We start from the raw sequence: 25,037 nt of genomic DNA on the forward strand, positions 1-25,037 counted from the left end.
GTGGTTTTATGTTAACCAGTTAGAGCTGAGCCAAAGTTCCTTAAACCAGTATATTTGATAATCATATCCTTTACGGAAATAATAGTTAGCTTTGATATTTCAATATACCTTAATTAAAAAAACACCTTATGTGTTTGCCATGACAACTCCCCTTACACATAGAAACTGGGTTATATTGAAATAGCTATACTAGTGCAAAGTGTTAAAGATGGAGTGGACAAGGTAGCAGGCAGTGGAAGGTTCTTACTAAAAGTTCTAGCTTTACCACTTTCCACCTGAATTCATCTATATCCTCATCCCCCGCTGCACTGTAAATTCATTTATCAGGTTCCTGGCAATATCCAGCATTCCATTATTATAACATTGCCTCCCAAAGGAAGAAAATGGTGTTTGCTAAGACCTACGTTGACTTATCAAGGTAAAATGGAGATGCTTCTATCACAATGTGCAAAAAATGTTTGCCATGGACACTGTCGTCCTTGTACGGACACACTGCTACCTAACAGAGACTTGAGCCAAAGTGACAGTCCAGTTTGGCCTACTGAATCTGGCTCACTGTGTCTTTAAACTATTACCCCCTACAAACTACCTCTGTAAGCTGGACATACTACAAAACATCATCCTTTCCAACATGGATGCTGCCATTGCCTGTCTGCATTCTCGCCAAATTTCTAGAACCCATCTGCCTCTATCTTGGTACAAGTTAACTACAGTCTAATATTCACATGTTTAACACTCATAACTGCTACTAAACATGATGAATATTAAAAAGACTGTGCTTGGGTAATATGACTTGTCTTTACATGGACAATACATTTTTAATACACCCTGTTTTTAGAAAATTGCAGGTTTTAAATACAGTGTACACCAAAATCTAGGTCTGATAGAAAAAGTCAGACACCCAGAGGTGATTTAATATAACCCTTGGCCCTCAGCCCTTGTAAATTGCAGGGATATCTCAGAGGATCCAGGCTGCTGTGAGACCTCTCCCGTGATTCTTGTCTGCCCAAGCAATTGCTAGTAAATTACAGATACTGGCTCAGGCAGACCTGTATGATTATTATGGCTCCAGGTGAATTATTGTGGATCTAGCTGATTTATTGTAACCATTAGCAGACCAGACATGTCTCTGTAAATTATGGATGATATATACATACTAGGTTATCATGTACTATTAGGCTGGATTATAGATTGATTAGTTACATTGATATGATAGTTGCAGACAAGCCATAAAAAAAGCATAAATACATTAAGCACAGGAATATGGCCATTTATTCAGCAAAACAGACATGTGATGTCAACTGTCTCATTGTGTACATTCATGATGCTGATTTCTGATGTTGGTACTGATGTGAAACTGTAAAAAGACCAAATCATGGGTAGAAGAATAGACAATTATATAATCCACAGGTTAATTCATGGCATGATTTACTTTCCAGACTTCTTTTAAGCATAAATTCTGCAGATGCTAAATTCCTATTCTGCAATTTAACTTTTTCTACAATATGTGCCTTACCATAGCAGCTGTTCTACGAAATGCCCTCAATGTCCAAAGGTTAGTAATGAAGTTTACACTGCGTTTGTGACCTGGCTATGAAGGGTTACTTGAAAATCATTATTGGATCTTTATAATGGTAACCAAGATGCCATTTCCAAAATGAAGCAACTTGCCTATAAATTGTTCGTTTATAATCACTCAAAAGTAAATTCTCATAAAAGTATTACGTGTGTAAAACACATTACTTATTTGCAAATTACTTATTTACAAAAAGACTGTAGTTCACTTTTTATTTTGAAAGAATAGGCATCCATTTAGTCCTTCCCACAGAAATCAATAAAATATATCAATGTGCATGCATGTGTCTCAATTCATGGAAGAAGCATCTGCTCTGCATCTAGCTTTGAGTTCTCAAGTTGCCCGCTGTGGCAAACTAGGCTTAGACGTCTAACCAAACTCCATTTCACTGCTGCCAGAAACCAGTGGTGTTCTTTTGTTCTGTGAAACGGTCCAATGTCCGCTCTAAACAAAAGAGACAGGTATTTCTTTCTAGATCTTTTAGGATGAAAGTTCTCTTTATGTTATTAGAGCCTTGCATAAAGAAAGAGGGTATCAAGTTGACTGGAAACATACAGCTTGATACTCATGGAATGGCCATCTACCAGAGTTTGTACAATTTAAAGACATGAGTTAAAATGACAGACTCCTATATCTTTCAGAGTTTTAATCATTAAATGATTATGCGTCATTGGGTGATTAACTGCCATCACAAAAAAAAAGGAAGTGGTCAATCGAGTTGAGGGTTAACTTAACTGACCAGACTTGACTGAGGTTGCATGCTAACACTTGGAAAGCCATATATTCTAATATTGTTTGCAAGTTCTTGCAAGTACTGGTCACTTAAAATTTTTAGTTCCTGGTGAGAGCATTGGAAAGTGGTGTCATTGCACACCCCTTTCCAAAATGTAGTGAAAACTTGCAAAATGTAGTGAAAACACACAAAATATCCCACAAAATATCATAGATGAATAAGGTCTATCCAAACACCCCCTTGGCAGCTAAAGCTGTGGGGGGGAGGTATTTAACGTATCTCCTTGTGGGCCAAGTGTTGTCAAATGAAGCCCTCACCTCCACACTTTTGGATTGGGGAAAGGGGTCATCGAGGTAGATCCCAGGAATGTTAACTGGAATAGCCAAACATTTCTAAACCTTAACATACACAGTAATATAAAATCCAGACCCTGAAAAACTAAGTGATGTATCAATTTCGAAGGCAATGTCTGTACTTTTGCCATAGATTTATTAAAAGGCAAGAAATGGTTATGATGCTTTGACATGACTGAATGTTTCACCCTAAAAAATTACCTGGCTAAGTGGTGCGGTTGTTTTACAGGCATCTGGCACTATGAAAAAGGTTAATACGGCTGTTAATTAGACTGTGTCATGCAAGAAAAGGCCACTCACAAGCAGTTTTACCTGTCTTTTTCTCTTTAATTGAACTTTAAGCCGAGAATCTGCAATGCATTCATGTCAATAATGTTCTCAGTTATACTGTTTCTCCTTCAAAATCCTTTCCACAGTTGTGTTTTCTTGACAAAAGAAAATATATGCATTTTCCTACTCAATTACTCATACTGTAGAGACTGCGTGTGTCGTGTGTTATGTACAAATAATATGAAAATGATATCATAAACTTCCTGCAACTTTATACTTTATACTTTATATGAAAAAGATATACAACTTCTACAAGTAGGTAGGAAATTTGCATTGATGCTGGAGGAAACAATGTCCACTTATAACACATTTAAAACCGATACTCTTTGTAACTGAAAATCAGGAGATGACTCTCTAATAGGCACCTGACTAAACTGGGAACAGTCAGGGTCTGGCTTGGAGGCTCAGAGAAACAGAAATATTCCCTTGATCAGGCTTCCAAGGTAAACTCTGATGAGGCTAGTGATGGCTGACTCTGCCATATTAACCTGAATTCTCTAAATATCAAGCCTAGTCTTGCCCCTATGTTTAATTCACCCAGCCTCTCTAGGGATCTGTCACTTTCCACCTTCCACAAAGAGCAAGAGGAAAGAACTCAAGGGGCCAACCTTGGGAAGTTCCCAGATATGTTCTTTATATCTCTTATATAAACACCATGGACCTTTACAAGACTTGTCACACACATACTGCATGCATTACATATGACTTAAACTTTTTATATCTTGTGCTATAAAAACAACCATTCTTTGTGGCCTGTATTTTCACCTCCCGTCGATATATTAAAACACATGAGGTTTGTTCACAGATTTTTGACCTTTTCGTTTTAGCTGCGTTATGGATAAAGGAATGAAACTGTAAACCTTACTTGATCCTTGGAGCTGAGAAAACCTGTCTGACCTAACACAAAATGCCTTTATAAATATCAACTCTTTCAACAGGATTATCCCCCTATGGTTTCTTATGAGACTGATACATTGAAAAACATTCAATCTGAACGGTTCTTTTGACTTTGTAGTCAAAGAACACATACTCATCCGTTTATGCCTCTTTAAAAGAGTTAAACGCATCCTAGGTACATCAGATTTTTATGATTATTATGACTCTTATTGCCATCATCCTCATTATTTGGGGAGTAAAAAAGTACTTTATATAAGCAGCCAACAGGCACATGGTTCCAGTTTCGGAGGAAGGATGTGTTTATTATCTACGCCTGTGCCGGACAGTAGGTTGGCAGAAGCCCAAAATGAACAATAAGAGGGGGAAATCTCAGTCTCAGTTCACAGTCAATTCATTATCAGGGCATGTTATTAACAGTCACGCTGCTCGATGCTGTTTTACTAAATATAATGATTGTATATATTTACAGTAACATTTGCATTTAACCCTTTCAAGGCCCGGGGCTATTTCACTCTACAGGACCAGAGCATTGTTTCGTGTTTGTTTTACATGTCTTTAACCCTACTTTTCTGTTTAGGATACTCAGGCAATGTATATATATTTATTAGGATTAAGATGCAGCAATGTGCAATGGATAACCAGATGAGGGTCACCCTGCTCAAATCTGGATCACGACATTTGTTATATTATTGCCTGTTACTGTCAGACAAAGATATCACAATGCATTATTGATTCAGAGACGCTTTTGGGATCACCAAGTGGTTTCATACAGGAGGAGGCTACCATATCTATAGGAAAAGAAGAGATCTTCTACCCCTTCATGTCTCTTGTGTTTGGAACTTTAACCCCCTCACAATATCTTAGGGTGCACATATAACTTCCTCTTTGGGACTTGCTGTTCATAGCTTGTTTTAGAACTCGATGGGAAATTTAATTACATCAAAAAGGCAAGTTTAAAAAAAATCTGTTTCAAGTCACAGAGGTTAAAATGTATGAATAAAGCGATCCTATATAAGTTGAATGGGTTAATCATTTTAACACATAATTATACACATTATAAAGGTAACATAATGTAACATTACACCAAAGCATTAGGTACGAGGTATGTAAGACATGCTTAATATTTAACTTCATCACCATAGTTTCTTTTGTGAAATATTTATTATATCCAAATAGCATCTTAGCACTGGGACAAGGCGGTGGGTGAGAAGAAAAAAATGTGGTGTCAGAACATTATTATTATGGTGATGTATTCACACTGTTTCATTGATTTCAGTTCCTTTCAGTAATTCTATTGATCTAGCCATTATGCCCAATTTTCCCCCCTCAGCCTGTGATTGCCATGCAAAGTCTGTTAAAAGATCATTCTGTCCTCAATGATCTCATAGTTACAAACAATTTCACAGTATGGTTTCAGTGTTTTAACATTTCCCTTTTATTCTTCAGCAAGCCACAGGCGACGCTATTTAAGGCATGCATTATACGTGGCACCCCTGCCAAACTTAGCTTTCTTAGGGGACAGAGAAATCTTTCTTAAAGTTCCCAGCCCTCTCAGAAATAGAAACCGAGAGAGCGTCCATCTTTAGGAGGAAAATCTTTCTTTCCACCGTGATACCCCTCTTTTTCTAGGAGCTTTGAATGTTTGTTGGGTATCAGTGATTTACAGTGTTCTACAGCCCTAAATTTTAACAATAATCAGCAACAAATGTATATAAGTTAAATCATATAAAACACATTCTTCTTCTTCTAAATACATTAGTTACGTTTATAGCTATGAGTAGATGGCATAGCCATGCCCTGCTGTCCACACCTCTAAACATGCTTCTACAACACAAAGTGTCCATCTGTGGTTACTTAAAAGGCTGGGGGGGTACGTGGGTCCAAAAACAGGACACAAAGAGCTCGGCACCCTTCATAAAGCAGCCATCATTTCTGTCATATAAACTCTCATAAAACAGCAAACTAGAAAAAGCAGTGAACTATGGAAGCAAGAACTACAGCAACAACTATACTAATTATTTGGATCATTAATGCTATAGATGCAGGAGTAGAAATATAATTGTTATTCTGCAGGGTATATACAAATGCGCTCCAACATTGGCTTACATTTTAGTGTTCTTGGTGGAAAAATCCTTTACTTTACTGAATCACTTAAAGGTTACATTTGAAACACAATGCGAGATGTCATATTAATGATGTTTAGTATCAGAGATTGGCTGGATCCTTCATAACCCTTTATATTGTTAGGTGCGTTAACAGAGGGCTTTTATGTGTCAAGGGACACATATTAATAAATTTAATATTAATAAAAGTGCACTGCAGACATATTGTTCAGTATCTTACCGCATAACCTGTCGAGCGCTATTGAGCAATATGTTTGGATATTAAAGACTAAGTCTATGTGATCTCTATATGAAACAAAACGTTTATTCATAAATAGTAAAATAACTATAAAAAATAGAAATTTCTCTACATATAGTGGGTATTGAGATAAAGATAATTAAAAAAAAGATGTACTACTCAATAAAAATTGCTCCCTAGCCTTATGTGTAATAAACTCCTTGCTATTGCATACAGTGCAAAATATGAAATGTTACGTTAGAAATAGAAAAAAACAGAGACTCGTTCCTGTGGGTCTTCTGTGCCATCAAGAGCTCTTCTTACGAGCTTGGCACCTTTTGAAGGAGAAAAAAAGACTCTTCTGTGGCAGGTTAAATGCAGTATGTGACACGCAGCGAGGAAGGGGATTGGGTTTCCGTCACTCAATCCCAATCCAAAAACACAACACATTTCAGGAGTCAGACCAATCCACTTGGTGTCCAGTTTCTCTAGTTGCCCTTGCGTTTAGACATACATGCTAACAGCAGAACATGATGTCACACTCTGCCCAAGGCTAGTTATGGGCAATACAAAGCTGAACTCGGGGAAAAAATAATAACGTAATATTTTCCATTTGTCGACTATATGAGGATGGCTCTCTTTGCGGTTTTCATGGTATTTGGACTATGACCAAAATAACAATTCATTGATTCCATATGGGGACATTATAGTGTTTTTTAAATAAATGAAACAGAATAAAATGAAAACCAAATTTGCTTTAACCTAAACAGGAAATGGAAGGAGACAATGAATACATACATATGTGTATAGTCCAATTTCACTGAAAAAATGATATATAATATGCCAAATGTGCTATGGAGTAATCATTTTATTAACTTATGTATATACTTGTGAATGTAGTGACTACTTGCCATCAGATGTGCATGATTATTCCTTCATGATAAGTTATTCCTGCTATTAAAAAGGTCAAAGCAGGGGGGGGAGCTAGTTATGCAGGTTTAGCCCCAACTACCATTGAGCTTTATAGAAGTAAAATACTCTCTTACTTTTAAAACAAACATCTCATAAATAACCAACACAAAAAGAAAAAAAAGTAGTAATTTATGTCATAGCTTTGGTTTCTAAATGTGACAAAACATATATATATATATATATATATATATATATATATATATACTGTGTATATATATATGTGTGTGTCACTATTACAGCAAGCATGTGGACTCCGCTGCACTCTGTTAATTATGCATGTCTAAATGTTTTATATCACCCATATTAAACTGTATGTGGCCATACGATATTCAATACCCCAATTAAATAATATTCTTAGAGCAAGTGTTAAATATCCAAATGCTTTCGCTTTATTGTGACTCGAGTATATGTTACAATGTGAACTCCGGGCATGGCTGAGATCTTCTGTCAGACTGGGAGCTGTAGTAACCCGGTCAGTGTAACTGAAGACAAAGCCTTTTTCACCACGAGGTCAGAGACAGACAAGGCAATGTTAGGAGTTCAGAGACAATACAAGTGCCTGTTGTTACAAAGGCTAAGATAATTGATACACCTATCAAATGCTGCCTGCCAGTGAAACTGTTCTTATACCTAATGGCTGCCACTGTTACCTAAGAGATTTTCCAGTTGTTTTTGGCTCACAAATCTCTCCTATTTTTATGTTGTTTAGGCTTTATCTTGTGTCTTTACACTCATTCACAAAATGTTCACACTGACTGTTATTCTTATGAAAAATGTGCCTTGTCCGCACTCGCTAACCTCAGAAGTAGACATATATCATACATCATGTATGATGTAATCACTTAAAACTTACAGTATTTTAGGTATTTAGCCAAATGTCAGTCCACAATTTTAAGGAAGCAGCTGACAATTAAAAAGTTAAGGGTTTTCTGTGTCAAACAAGGGATCATGTTCCTGTCCTAACTCACATAACTCACAGTAAGCCAAGACTCAAAATCTAAGATGGGACTTAATATTACAATTACAACATTCTAATCACATATTGCCATATCCAATACAACAACAATAACGATAAAAAAATTATCAGTAAAGAACCCAAGAAGCATTTAAATAATGACATTTCTCTTTAATTTATATGCTATAGGCATGGATAAACAGAGATTAAGTAAAGGCAGAGAAAGAGATTTTCATGGTAGTGCTGTACTACAAACAGTTCCTTGACCAAATTTGCTTTAAATCACTGGAACATATTTTTTCCTTGAGAAACTGTGATTTAACATATCCAGGCGCTGAATTTGTAACCTCTCTTGTAAATGCAAGTTCTGCCTAGTCTACTGAAAGGACATTCAAGGATCGTTGGATTGAAATGAACACATTAAAAGACATTTCAGAGTTAGCCATCACATCATAAAACAGAAATGCAGAGGAAGATGATTAGAGAAAAATGAGAAAAGAAAACATATTAGGCATATATAATCTGCAATGCAAATGGCACACTAAAAATTAACTAAGCATAGCAAATTTCCAGGAGGATAGGTCTGATTGGGCTGCTGTGTAAATGTATGTGCTAGCTGATCTTAACCCTTTGCATGCTGCAGAGGTAAGTACCTTGAATCTACACGGTTGTAAGCAGGAGAAGTATTTGGCCGGACATTTTTTCTGTAAGGGACTACAGCTAAGGGGCAGTGCATTATGCGAAATGTATTTGTTGATTTGACTGAAAAAAACCAAACACACACAAGAAGGAACAAAAACACATGTAACTGCTTCCATACCCATTAAAGTGCATATGGAAACTGGAATGTACCTTCAATGCAAAACACTTCAATTCATTTTTTTAGAACATCATTTCTTGTATTTAACCTTGAAAAAGTTGGACTTGTTTCCATAGCAAAACTTTGTACCTAGCTTGTATAAAATTATATATATGTAAATATGAAATTATCAACACTGTGCCCACTGCCACTTTACATATACATATATATACATACATATATTATATATATATATATATATATATATATATATATATATATATATATATATATATATATATATATATATACACACACACACACGGTATATATATTTGTAGAAAGACCTCACCCTAAATGATACAGCTTCTTACTACATAACCTAAATGAACCTCTAAAAACAATGTTACAACATTTTACATTCCTGTTACTTTATATGGTTTGCATAAAACGATGTATAAGGCATATAGATGATCAGCCTTATTGCATCAGGCAAAATGTACACCACGTACAGTATCTGAACATTATTGCTTGTACCAATGATTGTCCACTAGAGGGCTCACATGTGCTGGATGACCAAATGCACTTTTATTAAGGACAAAAAATGGTATCCATTGAACAGTAAAAACAGGTTTGACCTTTAAAGGACAACGCTTATAGAAAATATATACTAGATGGCAGCTTTAAAAACACTGCACCGTAGTTGTTCATCCAGTTCAGGGAGACATGGTCAACAAACCTTAATGCTAAATGAGCTTTTGATTGCACACTTGCATAATAAGGTGCTTTACTATGCCGTAAAAGTTTAACCAATGGAAAGGAAACAGCCATTTTAAATATTATCAGTGACCAGTTACAATTTGTACTCCTAGAGGAATGAACAATTTGATTCAAAATCACATAATGCCTCCTAGAGGAATGAACAATTTGATTCAAAATCACATAATGCATAATGTTTCAACGAGTAAATGTAACACACTTTTACTCCTTCGTCATGGATGTACATGGAGTAGTTCCTCATGTACCTGAAAGTTTTCAGAAGAGTCTCACTAATTTTAGTTTTATAATATACAATGATGGCAAAGGTGAGACTACCAAAAACTAGGAGGTATGGCTGAGGGTCACAGGAGTTGCGGTATACCAATATTGATAAAGCCACCTCCTAGTCACCCCTGCGCTGTCTGAGAGCATAACAATGGCTATTGGAAGAAGTGTAGTTTGGTCTTGTGCTATATTAAGAAGCCACAGATATCATGATAATATAACAAAGGCAATACATATTTCAAATGCACAGATGTGCAAAAAAACAATAAAATACACATGATTTTACAAGAAATTTATTTTAGACAACCATTGATCATCATATACTATAGTGTATTATACATCCAGGTTGGCATAGTTAAGGTTCCATGTATTATCCAATGAACAGAAAGTCCAAAAGGAGTCTTCATTTATAGCAAATTGTTCATTCTTTTAAACTAAATAAAAATATTTATTTCTTTTTTCTTTACATAGAGAGTACTTAAGAGATCCACCATTTTTATTATTGCAAAATAACTGTTAATCTCTACGTTGCTTATTTTGCTTGGAATTAGAGGAAAATCTCAAAAAAAAATAAACCACAAATTCACATCTTCTATTTTTATTGAGACTGTGAACCTCCAACCTAGAGCTTCAGAGTACAATATCGTTTTGACAAGTTATTATTGCTGAAATATGTTCTTTATGCTACAACCCTTGATATTCCTTAAAGTTTTACTTCTAAGCTTTGTGTACTGCATTCTCCAGAAACGCATGCTATTAATTCACAGTACGAAGACAAATGCTAAATTTTGTGACATAAACTCAAAATGCAACCAAAAGCCACTTCCTAGGTGAGGCCTTAGGTGTGTTGGGAAGATGGCCAGCACAAATTTCATTAAAGCACTTATGGAATATGGAGAGTTGACTATTAATGTTCATTAAGCTGTTCTAAGTGCGGTAGGATTTGCTCTAATCAAAATGTGGAAGAACATTTTGGCATGGATGATATGTTGCTTGTATTGTTATTTTAACCCCTTCTTGCCTCGGGACTTTCTTGTCACTCTTGAAAACACTGAAAGCCTCGAGTGTCCGATACCCTCTACCTGCACATACTGTCTTTTTGTTTGTGGGAGACATACAAAAGTCTCAGGTCATTTAAACACATACACAATGAATCAATATCAGTAAATTATTACAATGTAATTCCACATCGGGATTGACAAGCTTAAGTGATACCTTACAGTAAGAGCAGTATGGGGGGTTATCCAGAGATTTTAAAATGAAAGAAATTTTTCATTGCTCTCTTTTTTTGGCAATTTAATGAATAGCTTTAGAGGTCAGTGAGCGGAACTTCTTTCTCTTGGGTATGACTGATGTTCCATAAAGAATGTTTTCTGTAACAAACTTTGGAATAAAATTAGCCCAGGTGCTCAGTCATTACCTTCCCTTACAGGACAGGGAATCCACCAAATAATAAGTACAATGCAGGGGTGGATCCAGAGCCTGACCTTGGCAGGGTCACTCACATTAGAACACACGCAGACAGACACACATCCAGACACTCGCACTAACACACATGCACTCAAAACTAATACCCAATCACTCCATCAACTTGACTTTCAACACTTACAGACACCCAGACACTCATACTAACATATACATGCACACACATTAACACATATGCAGACACTAACACACCCAGAGATACATACTGAAGCATTCACACTAACATACCGAGAAAAAGACACATGTTCACACACTGACATACCCACATACATAGTAACATACCAAGACACACATTAACATACACACACACACACAACACACATACACACAAAAATACCTAAACACACACTAGCATACCCAGTCAGACACACTAACATACCCAGACACACAGACACACAGTACCATAGCCACACACACAGTAGCATAACCAGACACATACACACAAGAAACACACATACCCTGTGAAGCCTCAGTCTATCTTTGATGCAACTGGCCGGCCAGCAGCCGCGTTAATCCTGCAGGGTCACTTATTGCATTGCTACGTGACCTCAACCAACCCTGTCTCCTCCTAGAATTTAGGGAGATAAAGACGTAGGTTGTTAGGATCCACTCCCTGCTGCCTGAAACCTGGCTTTATCATCTGGGAGTTGTTCCAGCAGCTTCCTCTAGTGGCCACCCTCCTCGCTCTGAAGCTCATCATTTGATTCAGCTGCGCCTCATTGTTAGAGCAGCCCTGCCTTTATAAGACCTGTCCTGCCCTTCAGTCAGGGCCTTGGCATTAATGTGGGAAGACTGCTTTGCTTTGCCCCGTGCCTGAGCCTGAGCCTGAGCCTGAGCCTGAGCCTGAGCCTGAGCCTGAGCCTGAGCCTGCACCCGTGCCTTTGCCTTTGCCTTTGCCTGAACCTGCACCCGTGCCTTTGCCTGAACCTGCACCCGTGCCTTTGCCTGAACCTGCACCCGTGCCTTTGCCTGAACCTGCACCCGTGCCTTTGCCTGAACCTGCACCCGTGCCTTTGCCTGAACCTGCACCCGTGCCTGTTCCTGCCTGAGCCTCTGCCCGTTTCCGTACCCGTACCTGAGCCGGTACTCGTGCATATTACACTACATGAGCTTAAGCCTGTACCCGTGCACGAACCAGTACACGTGCCTGGTCCGGTTGTACTCCGTTCTCGTCCGCCCTGCCAGTGGGCCTCCGTTCTCGTCCACCCTGCCAGTGGGCCTCCGTTCTCGTCCGCCCTGCCAGTGGGCCTCCGTTCTCGTCCGCCCTGCCAGTGGGCCTCCGTTCTCGTCCGCCCTGCCAGTGGGCCTCCGTTCCCGTCCGCCCTGCCAGTGGGCCTCGCCTGTGCCTGAACCTGTGCCTGTATCTGTACCTACCTGTACCTGCCTCAGCTCCCGTCTCACTGCCTCAGCTCCCGAGCCTGTACCTGCCTCAGCTCCCGTTTCTCTGCCTCAGCTCCCGAGCCTGTACCTGCCTCAGTTCCTGTCTCTCTGCAGTTCCAGTCCTGCTACTCTGTCTGTACCAATCTCGGTGTCACCATGAATAAAGGGGTACAGACAGAGTCCCCCGTATCCCCTGCACATGGACTCCTACCAGAGCTGCTCGCCCGGGTCCTGACATAGGTCCTGATGTCAGGAATCTATCAGTTCATGATTTGCAAAGGTCTATGCAATAATTGTCAATAACCAAACCTCTATTTTCCACCCATTTCATTTAATTTCCTAAGCCCAAACTGCAAGTTCCATAAATCCTTCAATCAAGCGCATTTCTACATGACTATGTTCTTTGAGCTTGCTGCAATAGTAATAAATGTTACAAATTTCACTGTGCCTTTGAAGTTGGCATACTGTGTGTTATCACATTCCTGGAACCCAGAAGGTGAGTAAAAAGCTAATAAACAGGCAGCATTGAAATACAATATGCTCTTCACTTTGCTGGCATCCCTGAGATTTATAACCTGGCATCAAAAGAAAGCCTGTGTTGGAGATATATGGGATCGTCTGACAGTGATTCAAACTCTCGCTGTGGGAACCATTCGTTCAGCGGTCCCATTCACTAGCCTTCTGTCCCTAACTTATCACATCCTCAGAAGAGGTGTTTGCAGGCTCCTAGGCTCATCTATCATATCATCTGTGGAGTTCATTTATCTGTTTGCCATGAAAGGTATCACAAATATTGCAACATCAATTTCACATTCAAAGCCCCAAAACGATTCAACAGAGGAAAACATATTACCAAGGGACATTCTTGTTTTCCTTGTCCCTACATACTTAAATAAACATTAAAATCTAGATAACATCAAGTCCATACAATCTGCCACAAATAAGATGATAAGAAAATCTACTAGTGTATTTAGAGAGTACCAGCAATCTTAAACATAGTATTTGCAAGATGTAAAATCTACGATCCCATCAGCAGAAATCAGCATAGAACTGGATGAGTACAGTATGAAGAATACAGAAACAAAGATGAATAGAGTGGAGGTCATGTTCGGCAACACAGTACTCTTCTCCATGTTGCTTCAGGGTAAAGCCATCAATGTTAGAGCTGTATTTAATTTCCCTGTACCACCCTCTGTATTGTCAACAGATTTTATTCAACTGCCATATGTATTTTTATCTGACTCACGTGGCACACATACATATCCATATGTCATTACTCCATTCCACGTTCATGTAAATCATATAACTCTTGCGAACAAAGTCATACATTCAAACTCACACTTTGTCAGTGACTCCTGTGGTTATTTGGTTCACAATCCATACAACATAGTAAATATTGATTACAGGAGCCAAGTGTATATACCCTGATGGTTTTTTTTATTTTATTTTATGGTTTTCAAGCTGTTTTAAGTATGCTCCCATAGTAGTCAAAGTTCATCTCCCAGGATTCCATGCAACTCCCCAGCACTTCAGCTACAAGCCACATGTAGGAGTTATAGATATTATGTAGGCAGAAGTATACATTTATATGTGAAGGAGGTTCATTTTCATTAAAATAGATTATATTATAACTTACTAAAATATGTTGTTACCTGGTCACCAAAGTACACCAATTAATCCAATGCTTTAGACAAAACATGTTGTGAAATTCATTATACTACATAATATGCAACATAGCAGGAAGGAGACATTGCCTAACCAGCCTAGCAAGGCATTGTTGGACATCCATGGGTCGTGGACACATTAAAGTGTCTTATGTCAATTATGAAAACAGTGAAACTAAGAAACTATTCAAAATTCGATGGTAAATCACTTTTGAAAGTAAATGATCAAGACTAGAAAAAAAAGCTTCTATCAGATATGTACCACTTGTTCTGAGGGACACCTAGCTAATGATTAAAAATATGCCATCATACGCAATGTCTGCATTCATCTTTTCAAGTTGTGAACATTTTTTATGCTCCTTTCCAATGTGTACTTGCCAAGCTCAGCTTCATTAACATCTGTAATACACCGTAATATATCCCCAGGTTAATGCTCTTAAAAGTGCATAGCATTTAAATCCAATTCTAAGGTGTTATTATAAATTGCTTGTTTCTGTGTAAAATTGAAAACCGGGACCACTAAGCAGATTTTAATAGCAAAGTTCAATCTGCCTTGGTGTTTGTAGGAAAGGCTGTTTTGCTAACGTTCTGTGAGATGCTGAAGGTAATGGAAGATAATACCGTATATCCTTGCTAAAGCAAAACCTTTCCCAAATCCTGTTTTTTTTTAGCACCAGAGCAGTAAATTATGGTTTGTAATAGTACCATACAGGTTAAAATAACCAATATATTTTAGAAATAAATAATTGTATACCATGAGACCAGCTAAAATCAATGTTGTGAAGAAATATGTTTTTTTCCCTGTACATGTTTTTTTTCCTAAAAGTCCGAGGTACCTCGTGTGAAGAAAGAAGACAATGTACCAAAAGTAGTAGGGTCACTGTCCTGGAAACCAGGTCGCCAATCTTCCCCTTCTGGGGCCGTACGCACCACATGGGGATACATAGCCATTCCTTCCCTCACTGGCCAGAGTGTAGAGAGGGCCATAACTTCTAGGACCTGTTCATTTGTTTCATTGACATAACCGTTCCTTTTTTTTTATATATATTTCAGCACGAAGAAATATTATGTCATATATGGATCTGGTGTCATACAAAAGTCCTACTTGCCTTAAAAAGGAATTTATCATTTGTGTGGGTACACTAAACATGAACAAGGGAATTGCTCTTCAATGTTGAACATTTTTGAAAAAAAATAAATGTAAACTCTTGTATTATGTATTATTATTTTGCGAAAATCTACTGGACACAGCGTGTACTTCCTTTGATGATTAAAATAGATCATAACCACTTTTGCCCATATGTAAAACATTTAACTTAATTAATTTAAATGATTCCAATTAGTATTAGCGAAATTTAGCAGATTAGTTGAGCAATCTGTTGAAGGTCTAGAAAACTCATCAGTGATTAACTGATCCCTAGTATATATGTGTCTGGGGGGCTCTGAACACCACCATAAGTAATGTTTTTTTAAAGTGAGAGTGCCTATGGATGTTGGCTCCTTACAGAAACAGCAAGACATATGAAAAGAACATAAGAGAATACCAGAATAATAAGAAAACAAAATGATGCTTAAGGCATTGTAGTTAAAGGTGCGTATAAGACCTCTAATTAAAGGAAACGTGATGACTTATATTCTCTTGCTTTCAAAACCAAGGTTATTTCTACGGGCCCTCAGTCAGCCACTGATGCCTTGGTATGCACATAACTAGAGGACTAAGGAATATGTTTGATAATATAAACTTTTACATCAAAGGTATTAGCATTCTATCTTTTTTTTTTTTTTTTACTTTTTTTGTTTCTGTTTTCTTACTATATACAATATGGCTAATTAAACAAACAAACTGTATGCAAGATGGTATTAGTATCAAAACATATCCTCCCTTTACAATGAAATACATAGGCATCCTTACTTTTCATAGTTCAATTTAATGTAAGATAGTCATTCATACATCCTCATTATATCAAAATGTATATAATATACAAAGAAACATACTGTATGTAATTCCACTGCAGCAGTCCAGGTAGTCCAGTCCATTATTAAAATGTGGTTCTAGCTCTGCATTAGCTCTAATAAGTTAGAATAGAAAAAATACTGTATAATGTTTCCGAAATTTCCCTGAAGGCAAAAGGATAGCCAGGCTACACAGTCATTCAACCAATTTTTTTCGGGGGAATTTTTTTTATTTAAAATGAAAAATAGGCTTCACTAATTAAAGAGAGGAATTCCGCCCATGGCATGGAATTATCAAAGTGACTCCCAAGTCATGGCAAGCTATTACAAGCTACTTCCGTGGTCTGTCTACCCTTGTGACAATGGCCAGATTGTGTGATATGAAGCAATTTGGTACTAAATAACCACTCAAATGAAGTCCTAATAAACATTACTAGATGCGACAAGATATTTTCTATCACAAAGACAGCTGGATTTATTAAAGATCTATATAGAAATAAGTCATCCTACCTGATACATTACTAAATTCATTTTAATAAGCCAATAATGTCTTCATCGGTGTAAATTCATGTCCATCTTACTAGGGGGGTGATCCAATACATAAGGGTTTTCTTATCAATACCAACAAACACAGATCTTCCTTACAATGACTACCATTCAGCTTCAAAAATACAGTGCCTACTCTCCTCTTGTGAATCTCTCAATAATACCATAAGACCAATCATTTCCCAGAATAACTCTACCTGGACTGCTGCAGTGGAATTGCATACAGTAGGTTTCTTTGTATATTAGATGCATTTGTTTTTCGGTTTCTTCAGACAGAGATAAATCCAGAACTTATCAGTGTGAGAAAGAAAATATTACCTCGTACAATATGCCTTTCGTCTCTGCCACTTTATATCAGTAGCACTCCATATTTCTCCTTGCTCGCCCTGCGTGTGGTATAAATCAAACCCTTTCTCGTGGAGTACTGCCAGCAGTCTTCGCACCGTGGCAGTCTGCCAGCCAATTCTAAGCTGATAAAAAGTACTAGAAGAAGCCTATCATCTAGCAGCGAGAGGCTGTGCACATGTTCAGCAACCAGACCCGAACCACTGCCTGTGGAGGTTAATACCAGTATGAAAGGTACATGCCGCAGCCTTATTACCTGATGTCAACCAACATCTAGGTACTTTGCTAGTAGCACAGAGCTCTGAAGTTTAATGAAATAAAGTGATGCTTGTAAATGAAATTTAATAACAAAACCAGTTTTTAGTGCTCCAAAGTTCAGGTTATGGAAGGTTTGCTAGGTTTCTCAAGTTGTTGGTTTACAGAAAATGTAATGGTGATAGTTACATTAAGAAAAGGGTTTAAGAGTAAAATTATATTAAACAACAATTAATGAACAATTAATGAAAAGCACAATGTGTTCCTCCTGCTTAGCCTAATTTACCTTTAATATCTAAATGCAACAGAAATGACTTCTATTGTTGAAAGCCCAAAACATTCTCCTAGGTAATAATTTAATGATGCAAAATTTGGCATCATACAGATTTTTTGTATGTTGTGTGATGCAAAATCAGAAGCTGATTGTATCAGATGTCTGTTTTAGTAAAAAAAAAAAAAAAAAAAAAATGACAGATTCGCTAAGATATGTTTGCTTAACACGCTACAGAGCTGAATTAATGTTTTATAAGTGGAACAATACCTTAAATATTTCTTTTGCTTGTAGGTATAGCATTAAAAAAGTATTTTTTACATGTCACTTTTTTTCTTTTATCTGCTATTTCACCTCTTTGTGACTATGGTATATGTTTCCTAAAGCAATGAATGACAGGGGTTAAAGATACAGACTTAGTATTTTCCTATTTCTTCGTCAACCGACAGAGATAAAAACAAGGTTAGTCTCTACTTTTTGGAATCCAAGCATTGTTGGAAGCTGACGGTGGGATTCTATTAAAGTACAGGCAGAGGTGAATTTTGGTACAGGTATACCTGGAATAGATTTTACAGCATTGTGGTATACATTATAAGAAACTGGCAAACTCCCCTGTATTGGTGTAAATGGCTTGGCATTTTTTATAGGTAGATTTATTATATATCTGAAAAGATCCTGCTAACTCTTATGCTTTAATATTCTATTTCAGATAATTGATTAAAACTACTACTTATCCTCTCTTATCCTACCATTAAAATGGAAAACAGGAGCAGTAACAGTTCTGAGGCCAGTACACAGCTCCTACTGGTGACATTAGGCACTGGTGCTGAAACTTTTAAGATATTCATATTAAATCATTCTTATTTTAAGGTTGAGTTTCTTTGTCTGGCCAGTGTGTGCTGTATGTGAAAAAAAAAAAAAATAATTACAAAACACTGCTTTTGTAAGCTCAGTTTTTTTTTTGTTTTTTTTAAATTCTGAAACTTCTCATAATTATTTTTCATGTTACTATACCACATAATGTCCTCACCTAGTAAGTATGTAGTAAAAAAGGTTTAGGTCTTCAGAGTCTATCCAAGATAATAGAAGAATAAATAGTGTGGAGTCTTTAATTTGACAACATTTGACACACAAGGATTTGCCATTTGGTGTCAGATTGGTCCTTCGTTTGACCAAACCAGTAATCCCTATATAAATCCTGTATATTTTTTCTCCTTTATTATTTTTTTATGTACTTGAAAAGATTTAAAAACAAATCTTCTTATCACTAGTAATTCCCAGGTGATTCATATGTGCAAGGAATTAAAAATGTGAAAGGACCAGAGCCTGCAGTCAGTTAATGCTCTTATTAGAAAATAAGGCCACTGCTTATTAAACAGACTAAACTAACTAGTGTTAACACATATATCAGGGCTCGACAAACCCCTGGCCATTGTTGCTGTGAAGAAACGTGTGGGATGCTGGATTCACAATGGCAGAAGATAGGCAGGACAGGTCTCCATGAGGAGAGAGGGGGAGTAGTATATGTGAGTGTATACTGTAGTATCATATCCAGTGTGTGTGCGTGTAAATGTATAGTCCTGGAGTCACTGTGTTTATGTATATACTACAGTCACAGGGTCATTATGTATGTATGTGTATGTATATGTAATGGACGCAGTCTGTGAGTGTGGGTGTGTGCTATAGTGTCAGGATGTATTGTGTGTGTGTATATATATATATATATATATATATATATATATAAAGTCCAAAAATAGTTACCGGCACTCCAGGGACTTTGCAAATGACCACACAAACAACTGTGTGTGTGTGTGTATATATATATATACACACACACACACACACACACATACATACATACATATATATTGCTGGAGTTAGCCTGTACATGTTGTGTCAGAGTCAGTGTGTGTATATTTCTAGTGCTAGAGTCAGTGTGTATATATTGCTTCCAGGTTGTGGTAGAGGGAAATTTAAAACCTTTTTATTTAATTTTATATAATTTTTATAGTTTTTCATGCTATATAAGGTATATAGTGCTTTCTCTTTGGCAAAATTAGAATTAGTATTTTTGTTTGTTTTCATTATTTATCTGTTTAGGATGACTTGATGACAGACAGTGCAGTGAAAAGATCTGCAACAAAGTTTAGAGCACATGTTAAAGCATAACCCAGTTAGGTTTTAAAACGGGAATATTTGGAGAAAGCAAATTAAAAGAAGTCAACAATTAGAATACTGATGTAAAATCAATTATATTTTATTCCTTAAAATATGCATGAGGACCACAATATTGAGGGGGAAAGGTGTTTTAGCCAGCATGGGGTCACATACCTCCCCTACTGATAAGCCTGGCAATTGCATCTTATAGACCAAGAGACTGAAATTGCTCCTCATTCAGTCTGTTTACACAAAGAACTACCTTCATCCAAGATTAACGGCATTTCCCAGATGATTCAGTCACTAGCTTCACTACAGAATCAATTCCTCATACAAAGATACCCAAAGGAAAAATGGAACTGGAAAATTACCATGCCTAGTACTAATGTCTCTGCCTCACACCGTAAAAAAGAGAGAGAAATTATCCAAATATTTAATACATGCATAAATTAATATAACTACGTTTCAGTCCAATGTTGATCTGGAATGAACAAGGCAGACAGTACCTGGAGGGGAAATGGAATTAACATTTACATTGTAGCCTTTTCCAGTTCTCTATCTGATGTTTTATACAATAAGTAAATACAATACACTTGCCTTAAGACAGCTTAAAATTGATGTTGCCAACATGTTTTCTTGGAATGCCTGCTTTTTGGCATAAATATACATGCACATAATTACTAGATATATATACAATATCTAAGAAGTGATATTGATATATATATAGATATATATATATATATATATATATATATATAGAGAGAGAGAGAGAGAGAGAGACAGAGAGACAGAGACATAGGGAAAGGCAGTACTTAACATATGAAACTGCCTGCATCTTATACCCTCAAAGGAATTTTTTGCCTGAATTTGTAAATGTGCTACCTAGCTGTTTGCGTCTGAAAGACTTGCTTGTCTTGTAATCGTAATTTTCTTACATTCTGCAATAATTAGATAGACAGATATAACAGATACAATACTACAACTTTGCTTATAGCCATAATACACCTTAATTGAACTCACACAATTGGGGGGTATACATTAGGAAACACTGATGAGAGCAGACGCTCTTAAATCTAACATTAAAAGGGTCCAAACTGCACAGTTGTATCACAATATTCAATTTAATAAGCCAGTAAATGGCCCAAAATATAATAATCAAAACAACGAGCCATAATAGAAGCATTAAAAAGATCTTCTGGAAACAATATCCACATATTTTTATGCATTCACACAATGCCTTGCAGAAATTGGTAACAATATTTGATTTCCTTTTTTCGCAAATTGAAGTTATTTTGTGCCTCTCCAATGTTTCTCTTGAAAATTGGATTTAAACTTTCAGATGATTTCAGCTCGCCAACACAAATGGACAGATCTTCCCCAAGCAGACTTACACAGCGTTCAGTAATTTGCAGATTGATACACAAACAGCTCCGCTTAACTGTAGTCCAATAAGATGTAACTGCTGTATTAGTGCAGAAATAAATGAGATCGATTTACAGATCTGTAACCGGATATTTTAAAAGTCTGAAAAACTCGTGTACAAAACATCTCTTAAGAATGTTCCTATCAAATATGAGGTATCAAAGTCAGCATGCAAATCAATCAAAGACGAGCTAAGCAGTTCACACACAATTGGGTTAAAGTGCATCTACTCGGGTCAAATGGAGGTAAATAAGCCTAAGGTTGATGCTTTAAGGAAAGTAATGGATATTGATGAACAAATACTGTAATATATCACACGGAATAAAGGTATTATTTAAAAGTCCTTGATTTTTAACAACTGATTAAGCCATACCCTGACTAGTGTTATCACAGAACCCTACTCCAGATAGTATGGTATAGCCTCTGTTGAGGCTAGAGGTCATCTGTCTTTTGATCACTTAGTTATAAGGTCTATGTGCATTAACTTAGCTTCATGTTGGAAGAGCTGGGACATGACCCATTATTCTTATCATAACTATGAATTTCAGGAACATTTTATGTGCTTGTGTTTACTTTTACATAATTAGATTGCCTAGTATTTTGTTGCGAGATGAGTTCAGCTATTGCACCACCATTACTCTATAATTGATTATTACCAATAGGCATACCTGGGAACCAATTGGTGCTTTTGTTACTGGTATGTTATGGTTGATTTGCCTTTCTGAATGCTGGTGACTCAAGTGTATCTTTAAATAATGACAACTGAAAGTTTCCATAAGGTTAACACATTTGGTGAGTCACCACATCTTAGCGAATCTTCACTGTGGGCTAAAAAGTTTAATATTTCCGGAGTTTAAGAGTAAGCTCATTTAGATAATTCCCAGATATGCCAACAGACATGTGACTTACAAAATGTTTCTATAACTATACCCTCAGGCGTCAAGATGTGTTCATCAGCCACTCTAGTATTCACACATTTGTTGCCACTGCTGAGTCTACTCTACTAGCAAATTAGAAATGTTGATGTATAGTAATTCTTTTGTGGGTAAAACAAAATACGAAATATATTGTAGTGTGAAAATATCACAATATATAGGCCAGTGCAAGAGATTTTGAGAAAATTAAATTCAATTTTTGAACTGCATTACTTACATTTTCTCTATGCCATTGAAACAGGGCAGGAAATACATCTCTCTAAAAAATTGAATTACCTAGGAAATTGAAGGATTTTGAATGAAAGGCTGTGTTGCACTTGCATTGCTATGAGAAGCCTGCAATGCAGCTGCTGGTAGAACCATTAATATGCAATGACTGAACCAATGCTGCTCCAAACACTGAACTGCCCCGGCAGCAGATATTAAGGATTAAAAGGAGATGTGACTCATAGTGCCATTGCAAAAACAGACTGATCATTTTATATGTTGACATTCAAGGTAGATTCTGATACTATGTACTTATACTAAGACATGTGACATGCAGAAGGCTCAATTAAATAAAATATATATTCTCTGTGTGGTATCCATGTCCAATAGGCGAGCTCCATTCAGAAGCCCAAAATGTGCACACACTGACGCCTATAAAGAATATGAAGGATTCAGTTGCACTCATTTTCCTAATACTTATAATGCACAGAAACACATCTAGACATTATGCCAGATGGCATCTGAAAGTTATACTGGTTACCAAACACATGTAAGTCCTCTGCATCGCTGCACTTTTATTATAGATTAAAACTAAAGTCTAATTCGTGCAGGGTGAATAAAGGGTATATAATTTGCATAGTATACGTTTTATAGACAGTCTTAATTATGCACATGCACATTTTTGATTGTTTTGAATTTATAGTTACTATAGTATACAATATACAAATTTATTGTGTGTGCATATTTATTTATTACAGGGTCCGTACACATATTTATTAAGTGTTTTAAAAATGAATACAAAATGTCATTGCTTTCTAGGGATGAGAGTGAGACTGCGACATGAATTTGAGATGTATCCCTTTAAGGGATAACAGACATATGCCTGGCTTGTGAGAGCTGATGCTTACCGTCTCCAGCTTCCAAATGGTAAAGTGCATAGCGAATATGCCATACACTTGTAATGAAAGAGTTAAGAAGGAAACAGTAGAGGTTACATGGCATACTAATGTGTTATCCCTAGCTGAGTCACATGGGATTACTGCAAAACGGCAACAAGGTCGCTGTTCATGAAAATCTAAGTGATCTTCGGGGCTCTCTGAAAACCTCAGTGAAACTATTAATGTCTTTGGCTGGATATAACACTGACCCTCAGGCACACACACAATCCCTTAGAGAAGCATCTGGTCCATCCTCTGCTGCAGACACATGAAATTAAATCAAATAAATTATTTCATGGAAACAAATCGCCTTTTACATGTCTTTAAGCCAATTAGAAAAAGAGCCTGAATGCCAGGAAGTCGGAAGCCTTTGATGTGGAGTTGTGAATGTTACTGTTTAACATGGACACAAAGCCGCTAAGCTAGTGCACCCTGACAGCAACAATGTGTAACATTACTGACAGATTGTGTGGGTCTTTGCACCGCAGAATTCAGAGCGACAATCTATTTATATGCACTAAATTCTCCCTTTGTTTTGTGTAGGCTTTAAATTGCATGAAAGTCTGATTGGGTAACAAATGCAATGCAGTCCTACTGATTCGGCTCCATGGTAAGCAATATAGCCAGGAAAAAAATAGATACGCCAAACCATCGACGTATTGGCAGGCTAAGCAATATATGGCCATATAATGTGATGGGACCCCAATATCTATGCCTTAGGTGTTTTTTAATAGTATTCACTGGATATGCAAAAAAATCTTGATTTGTTTAATTTATTTATCAGTATATGTTATGTTTTTCACTATTAACCTTCAGAAAAAGCCTTAAATCTAAAGAAATCACTTTATACTTGCTTTTATACTTGGAAAACATGTACAAATTTTAGTATTTTCATGGTGGCCAATATATAGATATCCATACCTATTAACTTCCTGGTTATATGTCCACTTCAACAACATACAATATGGAGATGCTCACTTGAAAATGTCTTCACTGTGGTGTAGCAAAGATTTGTGACAGTGAGACTTGAGGTCCAGAAGTGGTCTATTTTGGTTCTTGGGGTATTTTATTGAGCCTGAGTTTTTGAACTTCTATTAAACAAAGAAGTAAAACATGACAAGTTGGGTGCAGACTCTTAAAAGTATTTATCGCTGACTTAATTAACAGTGTTAATTCTTAAGGTTGCCCATGCTGACACCAGCAAGTAAAATCGTATGGTCTTTTTCTTATAACTGGTATCTTGGACCACTGTGGTCAACAAAATACTTTCTGTATGGGCACCCTGATCTAACTTTAAATTGAAATGAAAATTCCATGCTTATGGTGCAGCACATAAGCTTCCAGACACAGAATGCCGGGGTGATTATTTTATGAAGCAGTGATAAGTCCCGTCGATATACTGTAATTAAATGCCTGTTACAATACAAGTAAGATTGTTTTTAACTATTTTGTGTAACCTAACCCTTTCTTTGTCAAAAGC

At 36.8% G+C, this 25,037-nt stretch overlaps 1 protein-coding gene across 1 annotated transcript in view; it reads right to left on the reverse strand.

Annotated features, from left to right (window-relative positions):
* PLXNA4 (plexin A4) overlaps positions 1-25,037 on the reverse strand; it is a 313,936-nt gene that overhangs the window by 139,467 nt on the left and 149,432 nt on the right. The gene's annotated exons all lie outside the window — the stretch shown is intronic.

This window comes from Spea bombifrons, chromosome 4, assembly GCF_027358695.1.
Source record: "Spea bombifrons isolate aSpeBom1 chromosome 4, aSpeBom1.2.pri, whole genome shotgun sequence".
Classification (NCBI taxonomy): Eukaryota; Metazoa; Chordata; class Amphibia; order Anura; family Pelobatidae; genus Spea; species Spea bombifrons.